General features: G+C 50.9%; 1 non-coding gene across 1 annotated transcript; it reads right to left on the minus strand.

Moving 5' to 3' along the window:
- Window positions 1-1038: 1038 nt before the first annotated feature.
- LOC144111563 (small subunit ribosomal RNA) lies at window positions 1039-2853 on the minus strand. Its single transcript, XR_013310091.1, has one exon. It is a non-coding gene; the product is annotated as a small subunit ribosomal RNA (ribosomal RNA).
- Between the last annotated feature and the right edge of the window lie 7147 nt (window positions 2854-10000).

The raw sequence follows: 10000 nt of genomic DNA on the forward strand, positions 1-10000 counted from the left end.
CTCTTTGGGGAAGGGGTCATCTTTCGCTCAGAAATGCCCCTCGAGTCCGCCGCCCCAAGGGTGCGCCCTCGTGCTGCGCCCTATCCGACCATTTCGCCACATCATTGCTTCGCTTAAGAGACAGGCACCGCCTAGCCGTGGCTACGCAGCGCGTACTTGGACAGCCGCCAGACGGGCGTTCGTCAGACTACTCCCGCAACAGGAGTCCACCGGCCACAGTGCCATGGACGGCGTTTCGGTATCGCACCGGCAGACTACTCGAAGGCTGGGAAGGACGAAGCAGCAGGAGAACCCCGCTGCCGCAGGTGCGTTCAAAATGCGGGATTACAACCCCTCGTCCCTTTTTTTCCCGGTGCCTCCTTTCGCCCCGCCGGCACGGCTTCAGACATCGCGCCCGCACTGCGAGACCTCTTGCGGCGGCCGTTCCTTATAAGTACTGGGCCGCACGCGTCCCGCCGCGCGCGCGTTGTTGCGAAGAGTTACTTTTCCGGAGCCGGCGAGCCGCGTTTCCTCTCGTACTCCGCAGCAGCCGCCGCCGTTCCCTTGGCGGCGGGCAAGCCTTTCCCTCGGCCAGCCTACCGACTCCGTCGCGACTCTCATGAGCCAGCGAGCCGCGTTTCCTCTCGTACTCCGCAGCAGCCGCCGCCGTTCCCTTGGCGGCGGGCCGGCCTTTCCCTCGGCCGGCCTACCGACTCGGTCGCAACTCTAACGAGAGCCAGCGAGCTGCGGTTCCTTTCGTACTTCGCAGCAGCCGCCGCCGTTCCCTTGGCAGCGGGCCGGCCTTTTCCCTCGGCCAGCCTACCGGCTACGTTCGAGTCTCTCCGACAACGAGTGTCGAAGACCGAAAGCCCACCAGATTGGTGCGTTACGCCGTTCGAACCCACGGAAGCAGTCCGTCCGACATTCCCTTGGTGACGGACCTCCGCTGGGCGTAACAATTTTTGCAGAGATGCGGCATCAGAATCTCGCAACTCCGCTGTTGAGGCCTTCCCCCGCTTATAAGCGGGGGCGGCGCCGGGTGTGACAAGCACAATCCGGTAATGATCCTTCCGCAGGTTCACCTACGGAAACCTTGTTACGACTTTTACTTCCTCTAAATGATCAAGTTTGGTCATCTTTCCAACAGACCGGCGCAACCGAAAGGCCGCGCCGGACATCGGTCCGAAGACCTCACTAAATCATTCAATCGGTAGTAGCGACGGGCGGTGTGTACAAAGGGCAGGGACGTAATCAACGCGAGCTTATGACTCGCGCTTACTGGGAATTCCTCGTTCAAGGGGAACAATTGCAAGCCCCTATCCCAATCACGAAGGAAGTTCCACGGGTTACCCAGTCTTTTCAGACAGGGATAAAGACACGCTGCTTCCGTCAGTGTAGCGCGCGTGCGGCCCCGGACATCTAAGGGCATCACAGACCTGTTATTGCTCTGTTTCGTGCGGCTAGGAGCCGCTTGTCCCTCTAAGAAGGTTGTAAGGTGCTGGGAACCCCGCACCTATTTAATAGGCTAGAGTCTCGTTCGTTATCGGAATTAACCAGACAAATCGCTCCACCAACTAAGAACGGCCATGCACCACCATCCACCGAATCAAGAAAGAGCTCTCAATCTGTCAATCCTCCCAGTGTCCGGGCCGGGTAAGTTTTCCCGTGTTGAGTCAAATTAAGCCGCAGGCTCCACTCCTGGTGGTGCCCTTCCGTCAATTCCTTTAAGTTTCAGCTTTGCAACCATACTTCCCCCGGAACCCAAATACTTTGGTTTCCCGGAAGCTGCCCGCCGAGTCATTTGAGTAACTCAGGCGGATCGCTGGTTGGCATCGTTTATGGTCAGAACTAGGGCGGTATCTGATCGCCTTCGAACCTCTGACTTTCGTTCTTGATCAAAGAAAACATTCTTGGCAAATGCTTTCGCAGTAGTTCGTCTTGCGACGGTCCAAGAATTTCACCTCTAGCGCCGCAATACGAATGCCCCCGTCTGTCCCTCTTAATCATTACCCCGTATTCCAAAAACCAACAGAACAGAAACGGGGTCTTGTTCTATTATTCCATGCAAGTTTATTCAGGCGACTCGCCTGCGTTGAGCACTCTAATTTTTTCAAAGTAAAAGCGCAGGCCTCCTCGAGACGCACCAATGAAGGGCACCAAGAGAGGACCGGCATGATGTTCAGTCCGAGCCGTCGCATCGGGTAGATGCACTACTCGTCTGGAACTGAGATCCAACTACGAGCTTTTTAACCGCAGCAGCTTTAGTATACGCTATTGGAGCTGGAATTACCGCGGCTGCTGGCACCAGACTTGCCCTCCAATTGATCCTCGTTAAAGGATTTAGAGTGTACTCATTTCAATTACGGGGCCTCAAAAGAGTCCCGTATTGTTATTTTTCGTCACTACCTCCCCGTGCCGGGAGTGGGTAATTTGCGCGCCTGCTGCCTTCCTTGGATGTGGTAGCCGTTTCTCAGGCTCCCTCTCCGGAATCGAACCCTGATTCTCCGTTACCCGTAACAACCATGGTAGGCAAGTAACCTACCATCGAAAGTTGATAAGGCAGACACTTGAAAGAAACGTCGCCGGCTCATGGCCATGCGATCAGCACAAAGTTATCCAGAGTCACCACAGAGTACGGGCAGAACCCGATGGGTCTTGGTCTAATAAAAGCGCCCGTCAGCCAAAGGCCTTCAGGCTCAATGCATGTATTAGCTCTAGAATTGCCACAGTTGTCCAAGTAGAAAGAAACGATCTAAGGAACCATAACTGATTTAATGAGCCATTCGCGGTTTCGCCTTATTTCGGCATGTACTTAGACATGCATGGCTTAATCTTTGAGACAAGCATATGATTACTGGCAGGATCAACCAGGTAGATGCATAGGCAAACCCTTGTCGCTCCTCAAGGGAGCCCTGTCGCGGCCGATCGGGGCCCCTCTCACCCCTCGGCGCGCGACGCGCATCTTTTTCGCGGCAGCTCTCGCTGCCCGTGCATCGTTCGAGCTCGCTGCGGCATCCGACCCGAAGGCCCGGTTATCACCGCGCGGCAAGAGAGCACGCGCCCTTAGGCAAAGCATTTGTAACGCGCCCACCAGTGCGCACGCGGCCGCTAGGGCCGCGGCGTTCAGGCACTGGACGGCGCTTGCTGCGTAGCCGAGACGGCCTAGCCGCCAGACGACGGGACACGCCCGCGTCTTCGGCGCAGTCGCACGGAATCGAGTCCGGGTAGCACGGAACACACTTCGTAACACGTGGGAACAGCGTCGTCCGACAACCAGCCCCTATCGCAGACGCGGATGAGGCTGCAGACGAATGCCGTGGGGTCCACGGGACGGGGACACGCTGGGCACGAGGCCGCATATCAAGACCCGTACGGCGCGCGCGCGCTCGGGCGCACGCCACCGACAGTGCCACAAGGACCCCCATATAGTAGCAGCGATAAGTACCCAGACCTCCGTGGGTTGGTAAGTGGCCGTACTCGTGCCGATCTCGCCGTAAATTTGGCGCAAATCGTGCGCGCCCATCGGCGGCATCGCGGCGCGCGCGTTTCGCGGCGCCCCGCGCGAACCGAACTCGTGGACTTTGCCGTGGCGCTATCGGCCCCTCTGTCGGTACCGCGGTTCCGCCGCGGGACCTGGCCAAATCGCGGGCGCGGCAGCGCAGGCCGGCATCGCGGCGCACCACACGAGCCGTACTCGTGGCGCTTTCGGATCAAGTGTCGCACAAATCGTGCAAATGCCATGGGCCGAGGTCGCCAAATGCACAAATGCGCCTCCGGGGCGTCGAGAGCCGCGTTTCGGACTTCGCCGACGAAGCGCGCACTCTACGCCTCCGCGTCTGCCGCGGCGGTATGCCCCCCTTATGTATGCAGCGATAAGTACCCAGACCTCCGTGGGTTGGTAAGTGGCCGTACTCGTGCCGATCTCGCCGTAAATTTGGCGCGAATCGTGCGCGCCCATCGGGCGGCATCGCGGCGCGCGCGTTTCGCGGCGCCCCGCGCGAGCCGAACTCGTGGACTTTGCCGTGGCGCTTGGCGCCGTGCTCGAGGCGCCTTCGCCGCAAGAGCCGCGCAAATCGTGCGGCACCCATCGGCGGCATCGCGGCGCGCGCGTTTCGCGGCGCCCCGCGCGAGCCGAACTCGTGGACTTTGCCGTGGCGCTTGGCGCCGTGCTCGAGGCGCCTTCGCCGCAAGAGCCGCGCAAATCGTGCGGCACCCATCGGCGGCATCGCGGCGCGCGCGTTTCGCGGCGCCCCGCGCGAGCCGAACTCGTGGACTTTGCCGTGGCGCTATCGGCCCCTCTGTCGGTACCGCGGTTCCGCCGCGGGACCTGGCCAAATCGCGGGCGCGGCAGCGCAGGCCGGCATCGCGGCGCACCACACGAGCCGTACTCGTGGACTTTGCCGCCGCGCTAAACGCCGTACTCGAGGCGCTTTCGGATCAAGTGTCGCACAAGTCGTGCGCGAACTCGTGCAAATGCCATGGGCCGAGGTCGCCAAATGCACAAATGCGCCTCCGGGGCGGCGAGAGGCGCGTTTCGGACTTCGCCGACGATGCGCGCACTCTACGCCTCCGCGTCTGCCGCGGTGGTATGCCCCCCTTATATATGCAGCGATAAGTACCCAGACCTCCGCGGGTCGGCCGGGGCGGCCTCTCTTGAACTGCTATAACTCCGCCGGGCGACGCACTAGAGTGGCGCAAAAGGTATCAAATTCTTCGTCTTTCAGAGGGCTATACGCTGATGTAAAAACTGAACGGCCCGACTTAACGGGACCAGCGCGAAGTTTGTAAATGTCGTTGGACCGTGCCCGAGCCAGACAGCCTAAACGCCCGTATCTTGGGATAGATAAAAAGCACAGAGGCGAAGAGGGTGGCAAAAGCTTCGCGCTTTCCAGCCCAATACGCCGATGCAAAATTCGCACGCCTCCGATGCCTGGTACGGCCGCAAAAAATTCTCAAACGTTACCGGGGCGAGGAGTCCTTTGTGCAGGGGCGAGCGCTTATCGCTTGTATCTTTCGATGGGGCAAGAAGAGAGAGGCGAATGTGGCACCAAACGATTTGCCGCTCCGAGACCTATCCTGCGATGGAAAAGTCGTGCGCCTCTGATTTGCGGGAGAGCGGCAAAAACTTGAAAACTCTATCGCGTCCGCCCCAGGCGAGACCGCCTGAACGCCTCTATCTTCGGCTAGTGAAGAAGCAGGCGGACGAGTTTGAGTTTGAATTTATTTCCACAAACAAGGAGATACAATTGTTGTGAGAGATACAAGGGGAAAAAGCTTCTCAGGGTCAGCTTGACCGACCACAGTGCCGTTACAGAGGCTGCAGCAGGGCGGAAGTGAAGGCTTATAAATGAACCAGGGGTTAATACAAATTCAAAACAAGAAACCCAAAAAGATACAATTGCAACAGTAAAAGAAAAAGAAAACGCCGTACACCGCTTATTACAGAAAGACATAGAGGCGCACAAAAATATCTCAGGCAGGTTTCTCAAAAAACAAAACAAAAACAAGTGAGCACGTCGATGTCACATCGAGTAATGTCATTTAGTGACTTCGGCAACCTGTAGCTTAACATTTGTTGACCACAATTAGTTCGCTTGCGAGAAACACACCAAGTCTCCGGATGCTGGAGTAGTGTAGGGGGCAACGCGTATTTTTTTTAGATTTTCTTTTTTTTATTCACGAAAGTCCGACAACACAGTGCCTTGGTGCAGAGGGCAGACGAACGGCGAAAATCAATCCGCCTGACTGGGCCCTATGCACCACTCGAACGCAACAGCAAGGAGCACTTATATAGACACGCAGATACACGTTATAATGACCACAATAATTGTAGAGCACAACTTTCAAGTATAAACGTTCATTCCATTCTTATTACTCAGAAAACGCGTCTAAAAAATCGCAGAAAAGGACAGTGCAAGAGAAGACAAATAAAACATAACTATAAAAACTGAATGCGCGCCTAGAAAAAAAAAACCAAAAAAAATATCAGAACAGACCAATGTGGAAGACTGGGCGAGTTGGTGGGTAGTCATTCTAGAAAAAAACAGCGCACACAGGACAGGGACCAAGGGAAGAACCGACGACACGAGCGCTGACTTACAACTGATTTTGATTAAGCGGAAAGTGAACACTATATTTAGGAAGGAAGTAGCAGGTACAATCAGAGGCAGTCAACGTCAAAGAGGTGTAAATGGCCGATAAAATCGATAAAACCGTAAGGGGTGAAGATAAAACAAGATAAAACTCAACAGATGACAAGCCATGGTGTAAAGAACGCTAAGACACGTGAGTAACACGTACAATGCCATGAATAACAAAAAACCGAATACAATCAACAGGTGGAAGGCATCTGAACGTGTGAACAAAAGCAGTGTGAACAAAATTTAACAACTGACATGCGCTTGAAACGGATAACCAGGCACATAACTCACACATTCATCGGTTTTCTTTTTTCTTTTCTTGAGAGGTACGCCACTTCTTTTTCTGATAAAACTACAGATGGCGCGCTGACGCAGTTGTATTTATTGGATTTTATGTTGAAGGCTTCCCTACTTATTTGATCCGAGTGGCTTCCTATGATTTTACAGTTTTCAAATTCAGGATGACAAGCACTGCAAATGTCTGTACAAGGCTTTCTCGAGTTACTTTCAAGGTACCTGTCCTCAACCTACTGTGCATGGAACGAGCACATTTACCTGCAAAAATCTGGAATACCCATAGGATCATGTTTAGCACCCATACTCAGTGACATTTTTCTGGCGTCTACAGACAGGACCTTGGCTTCCATCCTTCCCAGCTCATCTGTTATAAGGACGTTTCGGTATGTCGATGATTATCTCGTGGTCATAAATAGCCACAAGCAGGCGTTCCACTCAGACCTTCAGAATATTTTGCATACTTTCACTTCGACCATGTTCCCTCTAATCGTAACTCACGAGGTGCCAGTAGACAGCACTATCAGATTTCTTGACATCAAGCTGGAATTCCAGGTCCATCACATTAGTTGGAACTATGAACCACGTAATAAGAAACCGGCGATTCATTACCATTCAGCACATTCGAAATTAGTGAAGAGAGCAATCGCGAGTCTTTGCATGTCTAACGCGCTCAAGAGATCATGTCCTCACAGCATGCTTTCCAGCTTTGACACACAACGCAAATAGGTTATTAGGGGCAGGCTATCCCAATCACCTGTTCATCTCCGTCGCCCAGAAGCTTCAAAAGCGGGTGAAAGGAAAAGAAAGGATAAATGAAGGAGGTAGAGACAAAGAAAAAAAGAAACAAAAAGTCGCAGTGATCCCTTATCTCCACGCTCTGTCCCATAATCTGAAAGAAGTCATGAATAAAGCAAAGGTGAAGGTCTTGTTTTCAGCTCCGGAAAAGCTTGCAAATATCTGCAACCGCGTTAACCCTCCTTCCAAGACAGCAAGAACATGCAGCAAAAAACATCGTAAACAATTCGTACCGTGTCAGAAGGAAGTAATTTATTCAATACCTTTAACTTGCGGAGACAAATATATTGGTCAGACGGGCAGATGTAGTAATGACCGATTGCGGGAACGTAATAAAGATGTGGAAAAGGGGGTAAAAGGACACATAGCAGCCCGCATAGGAATTTGCAGTGCTTGTCATCCTGAATTTGAAAACTGCAAAATCATAGGAAGCCACTCGGATCAAATAAGTAGGGAAGCCTTCAACATAAAATCCAATAAATACAACTGCGTCAGTGCGCCATCTGTAGTCTTATCAGAAAAAGAAGTGGCGTACCTCTCAAGAAAAGAAAAAAAGAAAACGGATGAATGTGTGAGTTATGTGCCTGGTTATCCGTTTCAAGCGCATGTCAGTTGTTAAACTTTGTTCACACTGCTTAAATCCTTGTCACCTTCACATGCCTTCCACCTGTTGATTGTATTCGAATTTTTTTTTTGTTATTCAAGGCACTGTACGTGTTATTCACGTGTCTTAGCGTTTTTATGGTTCTTTACACCATGGCTTGTCATCTGTTGAGTTTTATCTTGTTTTATCTTCACCCCTTACGGTTTTATCGATTTTATCGGCCATTTACACCGCTTTGACGTTGACTGCCTCTGATTGTATCTGCTACTTCCTTCCTATATATAGTGTTCACTTTCCGCTTAATAAAATCAGTTGTAAGTCAGCGCTCGCGTCGTCGGTTCTTCCCTTGGTCCCTGTCCTGTGTGCGCTGTTTTTTTCTAGAATCAGAACAGAGCATTGCAAGAGCCGACACAGATGCAACGTATGTGTAGAAACTAACTGTGTACCTACCAAGAAAATTAAAACAAATGTGCTAAAGTTATAAGCAGGAAAAATAAAATAAAAAACTACAGTGCATTTCCCAGGAAGTGACTTTTCGCTCGCTTACGAAAAGCAGACAGGGAAAGATGAATTAAATCGGGATGGGTTCCAGTTCAAATGCTGCGTAGCAGAGTTGGTTCTGTTTCTTGGTTTCTGTATATTTGTGCGTCTAAACCCATATCGTAGGTGAATTTGGAAAAAAAACAACAAAAAACATTGTTGTCGATTGGCTACGAGTTCCAGGAATGCCGCCCGACACTGTCGCTGGCAGTGTAACGTTTGTATAGGTAGTACTCGCTGAAGTAGGAATATGTGGAGTCATATCTTGAAAAATTTTCAACAAAGCGAATAGATCTCTTTTGCAATAAAAAGGGCATTTCAAGATTACATTTCCCAGTGACTGCCCAGATAAGCGAACAATAGCGAAACCTGGAATGAACTGCACTGAAATAAAGCTGGCGCAAAAAATGTCCGTTGGTCAGCGACATCAAACTTTCCAAATGTTGAAAAGTGTTTGTTCGTTACATTGGCGAGAGCTTCGCCTCTTAGTACCCCCCGCCCCAGTTTAGATATCATCAACCGGGATTTCTGTTTGCGGTATTTTGTAGAGTTTCCTCTACAGTACGCCAGGTCTTTTGCGGATCGCAGTGAATTCGTTAGAACGTTCCACTGCAGTGATGAATTCGAGATTTATATACGTCCGAACCTAATTTATTCCTATCTTATTTATGCTGTTCTAGAATTGACAGCTCTCTCGTTTATTTATTTTTTTTTTAAATATGCCAAACAGGTGATTTCGGCCTCTTATGCGCTTTACTAAAGCAGAAGTTTTTCGCAAGTTTTTGGCGCTTTTTTGCCCTTGGTTAACATTGCTACAGTAAAAGCGCAGCTCTATTATTTTTTGCGACTATTGTGTACTACATTAGGGTCAATTTCGCAAAGACAGTACACATTGGAGACCATGTGTTCATTTTTTTTTTTTTTCCTGTGTTACAGGCTGAACCGAGGTGTAGTGATTTGTGCACGCCATCTTGGAATAAAGCAAGAGGTGGTCACTAAAATCACTCAGCAAGACACCTGGGTCCTGTTCGTCGCAATTAGTAAAGCATAAATCAATTAGGGTCTCACCCGACCCCAAGTAGCACGTGTAGGCGCATTAACAATGTTAGAGAAAACATGTAAAGAAATGATGTCGAGAAAGTCACTTGTTGCCGCTGATTGTTCCAACACATGTCATGGTAAAATCGGCCATAATTACAATTGGTTTCTTATCGGTATGCTATCAAGAAAAGAACAAAATTCTTGCAAAGGGGGCCGATAACCAACACCGAACACAGAACCGCTTCTATTGATAAAAATCGCAGACTTGAAAAACTGTGCTTCTATAAAAGAATATTTTTAACCTACAGTGCAACTCCACCGCCTTTATTATTTTTCCTAGACCGCACCTGTATCCTTCGAAGCGGACGATGTCCGCAGTTTGTGCATACCATGTTTCACTGAATGGCAATATGTCAAAACTGCGGTTTGAAGAAGATAAAGAAAAAAGAAATGTTGACCTCCTCATCCTTATTCTTTAGGCTACGCACGTTTGCGGAACAAAAGAAAACTGTGGACCGGGCTTGTGCGGCCGGCCCGTTTTAGAACATCGAAAGAACTAGAATCTCGGTAAACACGGTCTCGCATTACGAATGGCATTCCTCGC

The sequence above is a fragment of the Amblyomma americanum genome, chromosome 11, assembly GCF_052857255.1.
Source record: "Amblyomma americanum isolate KBUSLIRL-KWMA chromosome 11, ASM5285725v1, whole genome shotgun sequence".
In the NCBI taxonomy this organism is placed as follows: domain Eukaryota; kingdom Metazoa; phylum Arthropoda; class Arachnida; order Ixodida; family Ixodidae; genus Amblyomma; species Amblyomma americanum.